Source organism: Apis florea, unplaced genomic scaffold, assembly GCF_048593485.1.
Source record: "Apis florea isolate Af1SG1 unplaced genomic scaffold, ASM4859348v1 contig_3184_pilon, whole genome shotgun sequence".
Taxonomy (NCBI): Eukaryota; Metazoa; Arthropoda; class Insecta; order Hymenoptera; family Apidae; genus Apis; species Apis florea.
In genome coordinates, this window is record NW_028256717.1 from 1,090,079 (window position 1) to 1,108,919 (window position 18,841).

The 18,841-nt window shown below is 38.0% G+C and overlaps 1 protein-coding gene across 14 annotated transcripts in view; it reads left to right on the plus strand.

The window, feature by feature from the left end:
* The window catches only part of LOC105736854 (uncharacterized), a 108,484-nt gene that overhangs the window by 67,323 nt on the left and 22,320 nt on the right, over nt 1-18,841 (plus strand). Inside the window, exon 9 of one of the 14 annotated variants that reach the window (XR_015292661.1) lies at nt 13,735-14,026. The exons of the other annotated variants lie outside the window; for them this stretch is intronic. The gene's annotated coding sequence lies outside the window, so the exon portion shown is untranslated. The remainder of the gene's footprint in view (nt 1-13,734; nt 14,027-18,841) is intronic. 14 annotated transcript variants of the gene reach the window in all.

Below are 18,841 nucleotides of genomic sequence, written 5' to 3' on the forward strand. Positions count from 1 at the left end.
GTGTAAGAAGGAGGATAAAATCGCCACCATTTTTTCCTTTCTCTCTCTTCTTCGACAAAAGAGACGAGATTCCGTTTCCATCGCCTCGTTTCGCCGTCGAAACGAAACTGAATCACTTTGTTGAACGGCCGTTGGAAAGTGCATCGATTGTAAACAAAACTCCTAATATAACCACGTGTTAAAGTTATTCGCGGTTCGTTGAACCCCGCTCGCTCGCTCGTTCGTTACACATTCGCGCACGTGTCTCTGATCGTAACCTCGCTATTTCTGCCCCTCTTCCTCCCGCCGCCTTTATCCGAATTTATCTCGGCCCGTTCGTCGTTTAATTGCCTCGTCGATCGATGGATCGCGTAAATCGCGAGAGAGAGAGAGGGCTGGAATTCTCTCTCTCTCTCTCTCTCTCTGTCTAGCTTCTCATCGAAAATGCATCGTTCAATGCCTCGATGATGATTGTTCCTTCTGTATTTTAAGTTTTTGCACTTTGGCTGGGCTCGGTGAGTCATAAGCATGGCCGTGACAATTTGAGTTATGTCGTATCGCGTTGCGAGCAATACGTGTTTTCCTTCTTATGCAAGAGGCTGGGCGGAATAGATTATTGTTTGTCTTTTCTCGAAGTTTGTTAAAATTCGAAACATCGAAATATTTAGAAAAGAATTCTTGGAATTCTTTCGCAACTCTTGCGCTGTTACCCGATAGGATAGAAAAAAATATAACGTGTCTTTCTTTTTTAATGTTGCTTAACCGTAACTCGTGCATATTTGGTGTTGGAAGTATTTATAATAAAAGTATGTATAACATGATATTCGTGCAACGTTATTATTTTCGAATTTTATTTTTCTTTTTTTTTTTTATTATCGAGAAGTGTGTATTGGCAATATATATTAGAAGGATATTACGTATATTTTGCAACATTAGAAAGTTACCCGTGTTTCTTATCGTTTTTAATCCATATTATAAACGATGTTGCGATCGTTGGTTGTTACACGTGTATATTATAAACGTTTGAAATTTTTCCTAACAATATTGCTATATTATATCTGATTAAACGACAAACGATAATCTTAAAATATTTTCCTTTCCTATCCGCACAGCGACCGAATATGAGTCACGTTACTCATCCTACGATCCCTGACTCACCGTGTCCTATGCGTCCTCTGAACGTGGCCATTCCTATCACTTCTATCCATCACTTCTCCTCTCGAGAATCCCCCCCTTAAAAAAAATTCGTTACATACTTTTCGTTTTGCCCGTACGTGTAGAAAATAATAATAATAATAATAATAATAATGAAAAGATCGAAATTCTTCTTCGAAGATGTTGGAACGAAAATTGAGAAAAAATATTGGACGATGTTTGTCCAAATTAAAACACGGAGCCAAAGAAATAAGAAACTTTTCGGGAGAAAATGATTGAAATTAATTAACGAGTGTAACGAGATTGAAATTGAGCACAAAGGCAAACGGATTCTAAATAAGAATAAGAAAGGAGAGAGGCGCACAGCTGGCCGGGCATTTGACCGACGACAAGACTCTTTAATTGAGATTCAACTCTTGCTCTTGGATAATCGGGTGAGTCAGCGTTCGCAGCGTTCGTCTATCTGCCCGCAGGAATTCCACTCCGACGAATCGATCGACGATGGAGGCGAGATTCATACCAATCGATCGTTTCTCTCTCTTCGAGAGAAAGAGAGCCCTCATCCTTGCCAACTACGCTTTCCTCTTCCGCTTTCGTTTCCCCCCCTCCCCCTCCCCCTCCCCCTCCCCCTCCCCCCTTCCTCCCCTTCTTTTTTCCGACAATTTTTGATCGTCATAAACGTAATCATAAATTTTTAAATTCATTCTTACGTTTACGCGCTTTTTCTTTTCTTCCTACTTTCTCAACGATATAATCAACTTTATTTATAATGGTTTTATATTTTAATTTCTATCATTTATTGCACAGGTTTTTCTTTTATCCTAGTTCGCGCAAATTCCACCTGTTACTCCCTCGGAACGAGCACATAGCCTTAAAGAAACTCGCTAATGCCAAACATCTTATTCTTCCTCCCCTCCCTTCAAATTCAGGACACTTTGAACGCGATATTTACTTTCTCCTCCTTCCAAAAGATCCTACGTGAGAAAGGAGCACGAACGTCCTCTCGTTCGCATTACACATTTATATATTTTCTTTTCCACGCTTCTCTCGCTTCGAATCTCTACTCGTTCGTTCGGATTCGGTAAATCAAATTTACCAGATTTCCGTTTCTTTTTAATTATAAAAAAGTTGAGTTTCACTCGTTTTCTTTTTTTTTTTTTTTGTTTCAAATTACTCGAAACGAAATGGAATTGGATGGCTATCATTATATGATTATTCGTCTATCGAATTACAGAAGAACGAATTGCTCTTCTAAGAGGCTTCTGGCAGAAGGAGAAGAGGAAGAGGGTACGCTCATGGCAACCTTGGGGGGGGGGGGAGGGAGGGCGGGCTCGAAATCAATGCATTGTTCTTTGCGAGTAGGCAACCGCCCGCAAGACCTTGGATCCGCCTTCGGTTCTCTGAATTATTAGGGCAACAAACGTCAAACGGTTGATTTTAATTGGCCAGATAACGCGCGATTGAACGTGCGCCCAACGCAAGAAGTCCAGTTCAGTTTCCTGCAACGAGGTCGACGATCATTTAACACTGTTTGCGCGCGATTCTTATCTCTCCTTCGACTCACGTTTATCCATTGTCTTTTACTTCGTTTAAATTCCAGAGAGACAGAAAGAGAGATAATTGAAATCGAGGGAAATATTGGAATATTTCGTTGGAGAAAAGATTTTCCTCTCTTTCCATTAGGTGGAAAGTATTAATATCGTTGTTATTAAAAAAAAAAAAAAAAAGGCAAGAAATCGTAAATTTTCAATTAGTAAATAATCCAAGTGAAAGATAAAAGAGTACATCTTATCGATATAGGTCATAGTTCGATCAATAATTACATTAACAACAAGTTGCACGTAGCGTTCGATGAATGCAATCTATTTTTCAAATAATTTTTCTCGAAATCACGAGTTATCTTTTGATCTCCAACCCCTTCGAACTTTTTTCTACACTACAAAAATCGTCGATAAAGGTTAAATTAATTTAGGATCAATTAGCAAGGAAAGAGATTAACGAGTTCCTCTTTATTTGAACCGTTTCTTTTTTCATCGAAGATCGAATTTTTAAAGGGTACTATGAGGTCAGATGTCTGAGGTGCTCGAAGGACAAAGTAAAAAAAAAAAAAAAAAGAAAGAAAGAATCGAGTGATATCGAGAAATGTCGGAATTTCGGAATATCGAGGCGGATAGAAGGGGGGGCAGCAGTTTAAAATATTCTGGAATTCATCATTCTCAGGGTCGTCTTGTATATCCCTTCACTCCTCTCGATCGTTGTTCCTGCTCGTTCCGCTATCTTGATCATCACTTTTTCGTGACCACAATCGATTTGTAATTTGAATTATAAAATTAAGAATGCTAAACTGGTTCCCCCTTTTTCGATTCTTTTTTACACTTTGTGTGTTTTATTTTCAAAATTCCCTTTCGCGTCCGTCTCCTTGATCTTTAAAGTCTTTTTAAAACGTCCCTCCTCCTCCCATTTGGGAAGAGTTTCTTCTTAAATTTTTCAAAATCAAAATTCTATATTTGCGGCAAAATTTAGAATCGATGTTGAACGTTTTCAGGAATAGAGGAGGATGACACTATATATATATATATATATTACATAATATAACAATATTATACATTATATATTATGTAATTGATTTAGGTATTGTTATTGTACGGTTCATACGGTTCATATAACAGGCAATTGAGAATGTACCTAAAAGGAGAATAGAATTAAGTGCGTCGTAACACGTTAACACGTGTACTACTTCTTCCTCGTCGAAAAGCTCGTAAAGTTTAAACAAAAATTTACAATGAGAATTTAACGACGAATTGTGACGAGAGTAATTCGTTGATAATTCGCCTAATTCCCGTTATAGCCAACCTTGCCCCGGATCCCAACTTCTTCCTCAGCTAATTTGTATAATTGTTTTTAACAATAGGCCACGCATTGGGAACATTGGGTCACGTTGGACGAAAATTCGAATTAAGAATTGTCACAAATATTCCAACTCTTTTTCCAACAATTTTACGTTTTCGTCGGAAATTTCATTGAACGAATGTTTTGCATAGAATTATTGTACGTATCTATTATTGGAGAAATATATTTTTTCTTCGTTCGTGGAGGAGGGGGGTTTAATTAGGGTGAATATAAGGATTGCGTTATATAGAAATGTTTAAAATGTTTGGAGACGTTTCAACCCCCATACAAGAAAAACTCGATTGTACTCGATTCGATATTTTATTTTTATTTTACGATAAAAAATTTCTGGAAAAACATCATATGTTAATATGATTCGACGATAATGATAATAATAATAATAAAGGCTGTAAACTGTCTACAATTTATTTGTCTGAAATTTAGCGATCCATTATTTCGAAAGAAACGAATTCTTAAAAAAAAAAAAAAAAGAAATATATTATTCTTCGGCACAGAGAAACAGCAAAAAATTCGTAAGGAAAAAAAAAAAAGTTAAACAAGCTCCACACATATTTATACAATCACAATTCTTCCACATCCAAAAAAAAAAAAAAAAAAAGAAAAATAACACGGCCCTTAAATACCCAAATATATACATTTCTAATCTCAGAGAAATCTCTCTCGTTGCACAATCAAATCCTCTTCAAATCCCTTGATAACTTCTTTCTTTAAGTGTTATGTCTCGGAAAACACATCTTCGAAAAAAAATCATCCTCTCGTAAAGAAAAGAAAGAAAAGGAGGAGATAAAAAAAAAAAAAAATTTCATTTCGAAAGTTTAACATCATCGAAAAAGCCGAGTTTACATTATTGGGAGACAAGGATGGCAACATCGATCGATTTCCTTCCTCTCTTCTTCTTTTTCTTCCTCCTCCACTTCTTTTTCTTTTCCTCTCGACCTTTTTTACACGGTGCGCGGAACGCGTGCAATTTTACAAGTGCGCAAGGATCAAGGTTAATCCGCGCACACGCGCTCGTCCGCCATTCAACCGCGTGTTTACAGTTATCGCTCACACCAGAAACCACGGTTTATCGCGTATACATACGCGCGACTCGAATTAACATTTCGATCCGTGCCACTTGCGCAACCGCTTGTGCCAACCCTCCTTTTAAATCATTCCTCCTCGGGGGGGGGGGGAGAGAAGAGAAAGTTGTTGTTGACGCGGGAATTTCTCGTGGAATCGACCCGTTTCAGGGCTCGAAAGAGGGAGAGAGAGTCGATTGCAATTTGAAGAAAGAAGGAAAGAAAGAAAGGAGGAGGAAAAAGTTTTCAAGACGAGAAAAGAAAGGAAGGCCTGTGGAAATTTTGAGAGAATTGACTGAAAAAAAAAAAAAGAAAAAGCGTATTTGTGTTGGATCTTGTTGAATTAATGCGTATTTTAATTTTTATCGGTGTTTGATAGAATGTTAATGAACGGAACGGAATGGAAAGGTTTAATTTTATTTATTCCGAAATAAACCGGAATAAATTTATATCCTTTCAAAAAATTTTCCATTCATACGGTGAATGTTCATTGAAACAAATGTTTCTATTAACTCTTATTATTACTATTATTATTATTATTATTATTTCAACACGAGAGAGATTCAATTCAAAAATATTACAAAGATTTTCACCGATACGATGTACACGTTTTCAATTCGATTCCAATCGATAAACACTCCGTTCCCACTCACCGATGATAGCTCGAGTCGTCAAGGATCGACGCGACGCAACACAATCAACGATTCCTTACAATTCGCAGGAAATACACATTTAACGCGTCGACCGTTAATGCATTGCTACTTACATGTTCTCATGGCTGAGGTGAGGTCAGGCAAGGCATACATAATTACTCTTTGGAATTGAGTAGATTAATATTCGTTTTTCAACGAGGTAATGAAGCAACGAGGGAATGCATTTAAGAAAAAAATCTAAAAGAAAGCGTTCCCAAACATATTACCTTCCAAATTATCGATCTATTGAAAACGATCGAAACTCGTCATCGTTCGTGACGAGTTTAAAAAAAAAAAAAAAAAAAAGGGGGAAAAAACCCGAGATCGAATCGCACGATCGACGCGCACAACGGGAACCGGAAATCCTTGCCAAGAATCGAGAATCGATGGCCCGCCACAAATTGCACATCGCCACAATAGGTGAAATGAAAAATCTCGGCGTGTTAGCCGAGACAGAGGGAGGAAATTAGGTCAATGACGAGTGGGTATCGGGGAAGGAGAATGGGGAGGAAACGAAGAAAAGAAGAGGTTCGGTGGATGGCCGATTGTCGAAGAGGAGGAAACGTCGTCTCGTCGTGATCCCTCGGCGACCACGCTCGCCTCGTTGCGGTGGCATTCTTGTCCTCGTCCTCCTCCCCCTCCTCCTCCCCTCCGATATTTGAATCGCAAATGGAACAACCGCTTTGCTCGGGTCAGACCACATCGTGTTTTCTGTGTCAAGGATACGAACTCTACGGTCGTGGAACGTGAAGCGGCTTGGCTCGTCTTTTCGACGAGTATCCTCCTCGTTTGTCATCGGCAAGAGGACATCGATCGATCCTTAGAAATTATTACTCGGTTTCGATTCAACTCGGATGGAACGTTGTTCAATGAATCGTCGAGAAGAGTTTCAGAAATTTTTTTTTTTCGGTTTCGAATTATTTTGGAGAATTCGTTTCTCGTTCTTCGTTGGATTATGTCTTTCATGATCAACGTAGTGGAAGGATGATTTCTGAGTACATTTCGATTCGTGTTATATAAGCTGGTATCGCTGGTTATTCGATGTAACAATTATTTTTAGAGATAAATTGAGAAACGAGTTATCAGTTACGATAGTCAAGGAGTGGAAACCTTGCAAACTTCACGTTCACGAGCGTCACCTTCTATCTAAATAGGCGACCGCGAAATTAATCTATCATTGAATCGCTGACAAATCGTCTGAATGGCTTCTTCGCTGACAAAAACGTTTACCATTAATCTTAGTGGGAATCTTAATGGAGATCAAAGATCGACTCGACTCGACCCTTGAATCGAATTTTCGTTCGCTTCTTGATTGATCTTCCGATGAAAATTGTGATATATATATATTTCTCTCTCTTTCTCTTTATTTCCAAAGTAACAACGATTTTGGAATTTGTCGACAAACAAATTCTTAACAAACGTTCAATTTCTTATTTTTAACGCGATCACCTTTTAATTTTTCTCCAAAAAATATGTAATGGCAAACGATTCGATTTACAATTTATTCCGAGAGTCTTTCGTCTTTCGATTCTAAGATCCCCCCTCCATGGAAATTCTGAAAGTCCATCGAATTAATGCACCCGTAGCAAAGTGATTCACGATAGAATAATAGACTATCGCGGTGGCTTCTATTTGCGGCAAATTGCATTATCCAGTGACACGTGGTGCGATGACGCGAGAAGCGATCGATAAATCGTTTTTATGCCTCGCGACAAACCATCGATCGCAGTTCGCTCGAATTACGTGACGTCAATTAACCGCGAACATTCGACGGCATCTGATGATAAAAAAAAAAAAAAAAGAAAAAAAGAAAAGAAAAAGAATTCGCTTTTCTTGCGAGATTCATCCACATGTAGAAATTCCAAGGACAGGGAAACGACTTTAAATAGAGATCGATATTACGGAATTTGAAGAAGTGAGCGAGGTAATCTTTTTGAAATTTAATTCATTTTACAGAAGAGAAATGGAAATGTAGGTTTTAAAGTTGTTAAAAATTTATAGAGGAAATTTTGAGATTATGGTAATTTGGGATAATAATACGCACATTTTATTTTATTTTATATCATATATTTGTTGTTATTTCTTTTTTTTTTTTTTATCATTCATTACATAGGTTATTGTTTCACAAGGTGTCATTAGTGAAACTAGTGATTCAGTTTTATTACTTCATTTTGATAGATATACTCCATAAGTTTATTATTTTTTATTATTATTCATCGTTATTTGTTCATTTATTTTTAATTTCACGTGGGTTGTCAGAGTAGGAGGTCGTAGCAAGATTGGTACAAAATTTTATTATCGATTAAATTCAAAATAATGTTTGTAATAATATAAAGTCAATGTAAATCGTATTAATTTTTTATTTAACATTCCAATTAATTTTTATGTAATTATAATTTAATGATTTCGATTTATAATTGGATACGTTCAGATTCGTATAATATTTTCGATCGAGAAATTTCATTTTTTGAAACCAACTTCCAAGGCTTTGAAATTGCAAAAACACGTTCGAAGGTTGTTTCTCTTAAATGTCACTCGTGATTGAACGATTTTCAAGCCGGAAGTAATTAACTTCGTTTTTTTAATGATGCACGCACCTCCACGCATAACGATATTGATCAAGGTAACAGGTTAGCAGGAAACATTTTTATAGAGTTGATAAACTTTTCGTGCCATTTCGATTTTTTTTTTTTTTTTTTTTTTTACATTAACTAAAATTGTAAAGAATAATTTTCCTTTGTTCGATTTTATACCAGAATTATCGTTCTGAATCTTGATCGATATCGATGAAAGAATAATATTGTGATTTCACTGGAGAGAGAGAGAGAGAGAAAAGAAAATAATTTAATAATCGTCATCGAATTCGAAAATTTAAAAAATTCTTGCATTTTCAAAAATAAATTAAAAATTACAACACGAATAAATTTTCAACGAAAGAATACTATTCAAAAAACTATTAGAAAAAAAAAAAAAAAAAAGAAAAAGAACTACAAAGCAACAAAGTCGAATTGCACTATAATTATAATTCGTTACAAAAAATAAACGCGTTTAATTCGCAAAATAAATTGGTGACGCGATTGGTGTTAACAATTTCAACAACGCAACAAGATGAGATCGATCGTTACGGGAACGTGCCAATTAACAATTGCAATCCGACGACAACAACAGCAACAACAACAATCGTAGAGGAAGGCAATTAACATCTTCTACTCCATTCCCTCCCCTCCTCGCCCTCCCCTCCCTCCCACGCTTGTTTCGAGGAAACAAGGTTACGACCGTTGGAATGATCGAAACGGCGAAAGATTGCGCGTTTCCGGCCCGAGTCAAGAATGAAGGCGCTCGTCCTTGATACCAGAGTGCCAACAGAAACTACGAAACATAAGACTAAAATATTTCAGTATGCGACGGCTGCTTACATGCCGGCCCCTCCACACACACACACACACACACACACGGTGGGTGCATTATTGACCGTGTGCCAGACGGTGTGTCGTTGTGTTGTACAGAGGAGAGTGAAAACTCGCCACAGGTCCCTCTCGAGTCGATTCCATCTCCTTTAAAAGGTGATGTACCGCTTAAGCGGGCGACCAGAGTATTTAAAGTCGCTGTATCGATGTTTCGATGTAGGTAACAATGCCGAGGCCTTGGATTTTTATTGGTACACGTTGATGCATGCACGGTCGAGGATTTAGATTTAGAGCGTAAAAGGAGAAATAGTTTTCGCGATTAATTTGAAGATTTGGGATGGTTGCGGAAAATTATTTTCGATGTTATTGATCGAGGATAATTAGGAAGGTAAGATTAGATGCGTGAACGAAGATTGACGAACGGTGGTTATTTCGTGGATTAATTTTTGATTGGTATCGAGATTGAAATAATATATATTCGATAATTAATCGAATATACGAAGAAGAAGACGAGTAAAAAAGCGTTGACTCGAAAAGAAATCGGGGAACGTTGTAACGTATCTCTTACTCGTAGCAAGCTCGACCATAACCTATGACAATGGAACGATCGTAGAGGATATAAGACGAGGAGTTAAATATAATTTTCTATTTGTAAAATCGGTCGATATAATTCCTCTTGTCAAGTTTTAAAATACATCTGACGAAAATACTAATGTAATAATACGACCAATAATACCAATAATAATACTAAAAATAATAATTAAGATAAAAGATTGCACCCGATTGCAACACTTTTCAAACCACATTTCTCTAACCAACTGAATTTTTATATAAAATTGCGCGTGTTTCTTTTAACAAAATATATACAACTCTTACGATTGTCTTACATTGTGGGATTTGACAAATTTCACGAGATCGCGTAACAACGCGACACAAGGGCGAGATACGTTTTACCAAACGTGTTTTAAAATCGCGTTACGAGCGATTTTTTTTCGCGACTTTCGCTTCGATTTCGATTCAATTTACGCGGTGTTTATCACGTTGAAAATGATATCGCGGATAAAAATATCGAGGGCGTGCGCGAGTTGATACACGAGTCAATTAAATAATGTCTAGGTGTACGATGAGATGAACCGACCGCAACCAGTCTCGTATTATAAGCCGATTAGATTGAAGTCAACTTCGAACGGCTTTAACAACACCTTCGCGCGAGTTGCTTCTTTTCGCGTAACCTTGCCGCCATTATCTAACCAGGAAACGTCCTATTGACTAATATTGTTTGCAATATTATTATATCATCGCCTAGATGGTCATTATTGCGCAACATTGTTCCTGATATCCGAACGATAGGACGGATATTACGTTCCTCGAAGTTTCGTTTCTCGTTCGGTTTGTTAGTTCTTTTCAGAATAAAGATCGATTTTGAAGTTATTTTTAAAATTCGTATCTTTATCCCTTCTTCGCTTCCGTACAGGATTGGATTGGATAAAAAAATTTTTTTACCTCGATTAATTTTTCGAATTTCTTTTTTTTTTTCGAGTATTTAAAAAATTTTTAAATTCCGATTTCACTAGATCTATTTAATTTCTTGGAAACAAGCGTTGCACGAATGTCCAGGTTTGAATTGAATAATTTCATGGGATTAAAATGAGTCCATTTTAAGAGAAGAACACCGAAACACGTAAAGCCTCCTCCTCCTCCGATTAAGGAATGAAAAGAATTTACTTCCACATCTTCTTGCCAGCCATTTTCCGCGACACAAATTATATATAATATCGTGGGAAATTCTTGTTCAAACGATATAAAAAGAAAATCTCGAATAATCAATGCTTATGCTCAGAATCAGTTTTTCCATTTTTATTCGAATCGCCCAATTCCAAGAAACATAAGAATTACTTTTGCATTCTTGTGCGCTTCTCCTATACACACACACACACACACACGCTTCATTCCATCCAAAAGAACGCATGTTCGAAACGAAACCGAATTGGCACGTTTACCGTGTAATAAACCGCGCGCATCCCTCGCCTGTGCATCGATCCAGGCGAATGCCAAGAACGGGCGATGGTTCGATCCCGTCGGGTCGCCCATGACCCCGGCTGCACTTTCCGCGCAACCCTCGCCCGGTGCGGGAAATTGCGATCTCACCTTCGCTCGCCGGCAATGCCAGCCAACGACCTTGGCCTTGCCCGAATGGGACGCAGCCTTGGCTGCCGATCGATGCAACCGTGCAACTCCCGATAGGGAGAACTGGATCCGGACTGGTTCTCACGTGTTCTCCCGGCTTAGATGCACGCACGCACACGCGAAATCCACGTGGATCTTGATCTTCTTCGTTTTTTCCTCCTCCTCCTCCTCCTCCTCTTCTTCTTCCTTTTTTATTCCGCGAGGTCGAGAGAGAGAGAGAGAGAGAGAGGGAGGCGTTGTTGGTTGGTGGGAGGATGTTTCGACGATTTGTGCAAGTGTCGTGAGTCAGCGATTCGCCGAGTCACGATGCCAAACGGGATCTCGTTATTTTTGATCGCGATCGATTTTTCGTCGATTTCGTGGATTTTCTTTTTTTTGTTTTTTCGAAACTGGAGAGTGGGGGATTTATCGCGATAAGATTTTGTTTTCGCTCGTTTCTTGGAATGACGGTAATAACGAGGTTGCTCGATGTTGCTCGAGTCGATCGTTTATTAAATTATTGACCCGAATTGATTCGAGTTCAAGCGTGTTCGTATCGTCGCGCGGGTTAAGCGTTGATTTGGCGTCGATTTCTTGAAATTTGGCTTTCGAGTGGCTTCTGCTACGCTTCCTCGACGACCCTGCTCTAGCGGAATCGAAAATATTCTACTCTCGTTTTAGCTTACTTTTATGTAACGTGATAATGTTATTTACGTCACCGGAAGGAAAACGATACCTAAACAAAATGTAATTCCTCTTCAGCCGATGAAACAAGGCTAAATTATTTTATTACACCTCTGTATTCGATTTGTGATATTATTTAATCACGAGGAAAGTCATCATCTGGCGAACGTATCTGTGTCAAATTATACTTCACCTATCTCTCTGGCTTTGTTGAAAGGTATTTTTATTGAAAGATATATAACGCGAGACCGTGTTAATCAAAATGTTCTAATTTCACACCCACGCGACCATAAATCGGGAGTACATAGCGAAGCTTACATAACGAATCTCACATTTATCGAATTTTTCTCCTTCGCGAAAGAGCGAGAAGAAGAAAAGTGAGAAGAATTAATTTATTTTAATACATGTGACGCAAAAACAATTACAATTATTTATAATTTATAAATAATAAATTTGTAGAATCGTTCAGAGATTTTTATTTTTTTCGAGAGAGAGAGAGAGAGAGAACGGAAGTCTGTCGTTGATAATACAGATAAAGAATAATTGTAATAATAAGCGCGTGACGTACTTCACTCGCTCGTAAGAAATCGTAGCCGTGAAACGTATCTTCTTCAAACTTTGCCCGATCAGCGGTCTCGAAGCTCGACAGCCTCGACACAAGAACGATGGATCATCTGAGACCGCGAACGAAAATACGAATCAGCTAAACATCTTCACGACCCTCCTCCCACAAGGAAACTTACTCCGTCCCCTGATTTCGAGAAGTGTTTAATCAAATTGCATAACGTTGCGCATAAGAGAAGCGATCTTCTCCTCTTCTCTCGTGCGTTATTCATTTCCGAATAATGTTGCGGGAGTAAATGGTGGCGTTATATATTCACGATCGATGAGGATGGAAATTGGATGTTTTATTTTTCAATTATTTCTCTCGATTGTTTTCTAAATATTTTGAATAATGCACTCCATTTTTTATTCCCTGGTCGTAATAAAATTGGACAAACGAAAATATGATCTTAATTTCATAGTTGAAATTTGAAAATTAGAAAAAGTTATGATGTTACGATAATTACAATAAGGGATGGAATACATCGAAACGTTGATATCAACACGGAGCGTAACACGCGTTAATCCTCCGGAACGATTTCATTCGAAAAACAATTAGCGGGCCTCTCGAAGGTCGCGCCGAATCGACGGGCAGAAGATTTACAGTTACGGATGACGCAGTTCTCCGTTGGCAAGAGACGGATTAACTCGTGATTCCGCGTTAAACGGCACCTCCGTTTCCGCGTAAAAAACGTCCGCCTATTTGGATCGTCGTCCACGATCGAAGGCCCGCCTACGCGCGTCGTAAAAAAAAATTCCTCAAAGATCGTCCCCAACCGAATTGGAAATAAAAATATATAATCGAACCGAGACGAGTATTTTTCTCAATTATAAAATTTGATCCGAGGGAGAGATAGTCCAAGTAAGTCCAATTAGATATACCATCTCAGATACTCGATTCACACTTTGTTTTAACGCGTAGAACAAAATCGTTTCTGTCTGTTTGCTCGAAAAGTTAGATATCACCTTATATATAAATCACAACGCAACACTTTTCTACATCTCGTTTATTCTCCTCGACCCTTTCGAAGCTGCAACCTGTGCAGATCAGTTGCTCACCCGCAATTACAATTGCAGCGTAAATCGGGCTTTAGCCGCGGGGCGTCTCTCTTCTCTCCGCCACGGCTCGCCGTAGGAAGGTTCCACCGACGACGACGACGACGGGTGTCGGTGGCACGGAACGCTCCACGTCGACGTCGTACAAGGACAAGGCCACGTGGTCACGGGCGGCTGGGACGGACACGTATACAGATATATCGGCGACCACCACCACCAACGCGGTACACATAATCGTTTACCATCGCTGGTGACCCGCTGCGTCGATTCTGAAACCGAAATCGAAATCCTGTCGATTGGGATAGATCGTGCGGTGAGCCGAGCTCTCCTTTCTCGGGGAAATTAACCTCAATTTGGTGGATATGCGTGGATACGCGTTCCCTCCCCCTCTTTGGAATTTGGAAATCAATCGTTGTCAATCGTTGAGCGAGAATCGGTGATTATATCTTTTTTTTTTTTTTTTTTTTTCCTAGGGGAAATTAATCCTTTGACAGATTTGTTGGCAGAGAAATTGGAATTGGATTTGGACGATTTGTATCGAACCGTTCATATATCTATCGTTTCCGTGAACACGGAGACGTGCGTTTAAGGTAAGGTGATATAACTGGCTCGTGTTTTTTCGTTCTAGGGGAAACTAGACTCTAGTGAAGTGCTAAAGTAAAATTTTACGATGCGAATATAGGAATGTTGAAAGATCACTCGTTCGATTCATTTTCAATTATTATTATTATTATTATTATTAACTCGTGTAATTTAATCCGTCTAGTGAAACGTGAATCGAGATTTCATTACACGGATCGTAAATATTGTGCGCTTATTAGAAGACTTGGAATTGGAATTAAAAAAAAAAAAAGAAAAAAAAATATGACTCGTCTCTCGGCTAATTGCAATACTTCGTTTTGCGTTTTAGAGTTTGAACTTTGCTTTTATTATTAACGCGTTTTACATCGAAACGATCTATGATTTTCACAGAAATAGTTGGAGCAAGGTAGCCGGTCGTAATAAAAATACTTCGACTTTGTTACCGAATTAATCGTCTCACCTTGTCTGATCTTTATCGACCTATTTCACTTACGGTTGAATTGCGCGGCCGTCGTCGCTCCACGAAATATGTGTCACGTGTTGTCGTAGGGGAAAAAAAAAAAAAAAAAAAAAGGAAAGAAAAGGGCGATAAAAATAAATACGAGCCACCGATGGGACAAGATTTTCAACAACGTAGAATAATAGTGTATATACGTATACACGTTCCATACGTAATTCCAACGTAGCGAGCTATAATAAAACGTCCATAAATATATAACCGCGACCAAGTAATCGATACTATCCCACTGCAACATATTGTGCCACGATCTTGTGCCATTTAATTATACGCCAAACAATAGGGAGCACAAAGTCATCCCAGTTGTTGCATTTCGCGCTTTAAACGTTTCATCATTTCGAATCTTCCCATTCCGATTCTTTAATAGCCTCGCAGGCTTAAGCTTTTAAGAAGGAATTCGTCGTTCTGCGCTATCTTCTCCCCCCCTTTAATCACTTCATCTCTCGTTATTTTTCAGAAATTTTTTCTCTCGAAATTTCCATTCCCTCTTCGCTTCACAACGCTCTGGAATTTATTCAGATAATAATCCAATTCTTGCTCGATCGACGTCGTTCGTGTTCACCCAATCGCCAAATGTCTTCGCCAGATCCCCCATCGAAAAGAAAATTCGATGCAACTTTTTCAGCCAACCACGCGACGAACCGTATCAAACTGTCTCGCCTCTCGCACCTATTCCGCCCAAGGACACGGCGGAGAGATCATACCATCGCGACCTTGGAGGGACGACGCACGTGTTCTCTCGTACGACGCCTCATGCAGGCCTTGAAATTTGTACGGATCGACAAGTTTCGGTGTGCCCCACGGTCATCCGAGATATGCACGTAGAGAGGATAATCTGATAATCTCTTAGGGGAGCGACCAACAATGCCACGATGACAATTGCATCACTGTATACGTGGTGTGTGGACTAGTGGATTTTTGCTTAGGATATTAATTTCTTTCTTTCTTTTTTTCTTTCTTTCTTTTTTTTTTTTTTTAGAAATCTTAATCTTCAAGCTTCTGTCTAAGATAAATTTGAGCCGATGTTAATAATTTCTCGGGGTTAATTCTTAATCCCGTGAAATTTTCTTTACTTTTTCGATTCTTTCGAAAAAAAAAAAATAAAAGAAAGTTTTATTTTCACGTGTAAAAACTTTTGCTTAGAAATCGAATATCTTGGGATCTTAGGCTCGGAATACTCTTTGTGAGGTATTATCTTTTACAACTGTGAATTTGGAAGAAAGAAAAATAAAGAAGGCCTGTTTTATTTCGGGAAAGATTGCGGTCTAGAAATAAAAAAAGGTGTTGAGGCTTGTTATCAATTTCGATAATTTATTGGCGAGATCGTGGAGATCGCGTGCCATGGAAAGATAATGATTATCTTTCTTTTGGATGACATCGTATAGCGATGATTATTACCGATTTTATTGTTGAATTTCGTATATATTTGAAGAATTTTGGGAAAGCTACGATCGTACGCTTGCTTTATTTGACCAAGATATAATTGTACGATAAAATTTTAGATAAACGTGTTTTTGTATTTTATGTTAATTATATACGAAAAAAAAAAAAAAAGAAAATTTTTCAAAACAGCTTTGTTACATTCTTCTGATTAAAAAAAAAAAATTATTTAAATATTAAGATACTGATATTTTACTTCTCTTGATTTGACTAATTAGTCATAAGATCTTTCTTCGTTGCGATTGCACGAAGAAGGTGTCAAGGCGTACGATATTAATTTTATACTGAAAAAACATGGAAGGAATATTATTCATTGAATATTTGAATAGTAGAAAATGTATCTCGTTAAATACACAGCAATAACACGAGTTACATTGAAACTCTTTGATGAGTCTAAAGTAACATGTAACATAAGAAAAATAAATATTATCCAGTAAATTATCAGGATATTAACGGTTGAAATAATATTTCTTCGTTTATATTTCTATATAATTTTTATATATATATATATATATCTTTTTCGTATTTCTATTATAAGTTAGAATAGCTAGCGTTAATAATTTTTAATAGAACGTGTTAATAATATATACTACTAAACATTTAATTTCATATGTGTGTCATTCTAGAAAAACGAAACGTAAATTCAAGGATTCCTATCCAAGAGATTCCAAATATAAATTTACCTTTACCATTATTACACCCCGATAATTCCAAGGAACCCAACTTCTTCGAACCAATAATTGCCTCATCATCGTTTCTTCGAATATTTCCAAAAAAAAAAAAAAATAAAAAAATAAAAAAAAGAAATTTAGTTCGAAATAATAGACTTTTAGAAGATCGAAATAAGAATTAAACGATTCCATTTCTCTCGATTCCTAATTTCCAACTTTTTTTTATCCTAATTTCAATTTTCTAAAATTATCCAATATTTCACCAATAACAAAGGAATCGAGTTTTCAAATGTTTTTTTAGAGAAAACACAGAAATTCAACTATTCCTATTAATTCCAAATATAAACCCAACCTTTACCATTATTACACTCCAATAATCCCAAGGACTTCCAACCTCTGTATCCCAATAATTACCTCGTCGATAAACTGCAGACATTCGTGCATATTTATTATATTTAAAAAAATATATATACGACAATACAGAAAATATAAAAATAACGTAAAAACGTTACTCGCCCATCTCTCACATCACAAATCTCGTTCTAACTCTCAATTCTCAACTCTAAGATCTAAAAATATAAAATTCTTCGTAATTCGACTTCTTTAAAAAAAAGAAAAAAGAGCGCAAAAATTAAATGCTTCTGCAACCCGTCTCTCTGAAATCCAATTTCTCGAAAATCCGATTTTAAAAAAAAAAAAAAAAAGGAGAGAAAAGAAGAAAAATTCCGAAAAGAAAGGAAAGAAAGCAAATCACACGAAGCTAAAACGTTTCCACGTAAATATCTGGGAGAATATGGCGAGGGATCGGTTCGGAACGGCTGGTTTCCATCGAGGCTCCGCCACGCTCGCTTTAACCTTTTCACGTGCGATCACTGACGTGTCCGCCGATTATATAAAACGGGTCTGCCCTTGTCCCCTCTCGGAATGATCGATTGGTCTCGCGTTTTCTGGCCGCGGATTACCGCGACCGCCTCTGAACGGATTCTTCGGTCGCGAAGAAGGTCATCTTCCTTCGATGCGACATCATCCGACACTCCATTCGACGCTCCACTCTTTTGAGAAATAAAAAAGGAAAAAAAAATTTAGAAGCTCGATCACAAGGATGATGATTATTATTATTATTATTTAGAAGGCGAAATCTCTTTGATATCTGTCTTGCATGAAAATATATTTTCGCGTAATTACATAAAATATGAGAGAAGAGGGGGAGAGAAGAGTAGGTAGGCTATCTATATCGACTCGCTATAAAAAGCGATCGTGTCTCAAAATTGTGAAATCAAGCATGTATTTTTAATTAGTACGTGGTCTAAACAGTCTAGACGGACATAGTATTTTTGGAAAAAAAAAAAAAAAAAAAAAAAAAAAGAAAACATCTGGATCGGATTTAATTAATCCCGCCAATTTCATTCCCTTCGAACAATTGTTTTTCTAACGCGCGAAACACGATCACGTAACATCATGGATTTATCGCACGGGTGATAAAACGAAACAATTGACACGAAAAGGAGAAGGAAACGAAAAGTGGATCGAAACGGCTTTTGATGTATCTGTCGAAGGTGCGAAGGAAAGAAAGCGGAAGCTGAAAGAGAATCGAGCTTAAAAAGGACGTGGACGAGGGGGAGGGGAGGGAGTTACGGAGGAGCGTACGATCACCGGCAATAATAAACCGACGCCGTCAGCGGTCGATTATACATACCCGAGGCTCGAAAATCGGGTGATTTTCGAAGCGTCCGCGCGAGGCGCTCGAGGCTCAAGGTCGGGATGGCCGACAGATAAAGTTTCCTCGAAGCGGCGCGTTACAATCGTGACGTTGCTCGAGGTTAAGATCTGTCCACGCTCTGGATCCCGTACTTGAACTCGTCTCCGCTGAATCACGCCGATACCGGGAGTAGGCGCTCGATAACGAGATATGTATACA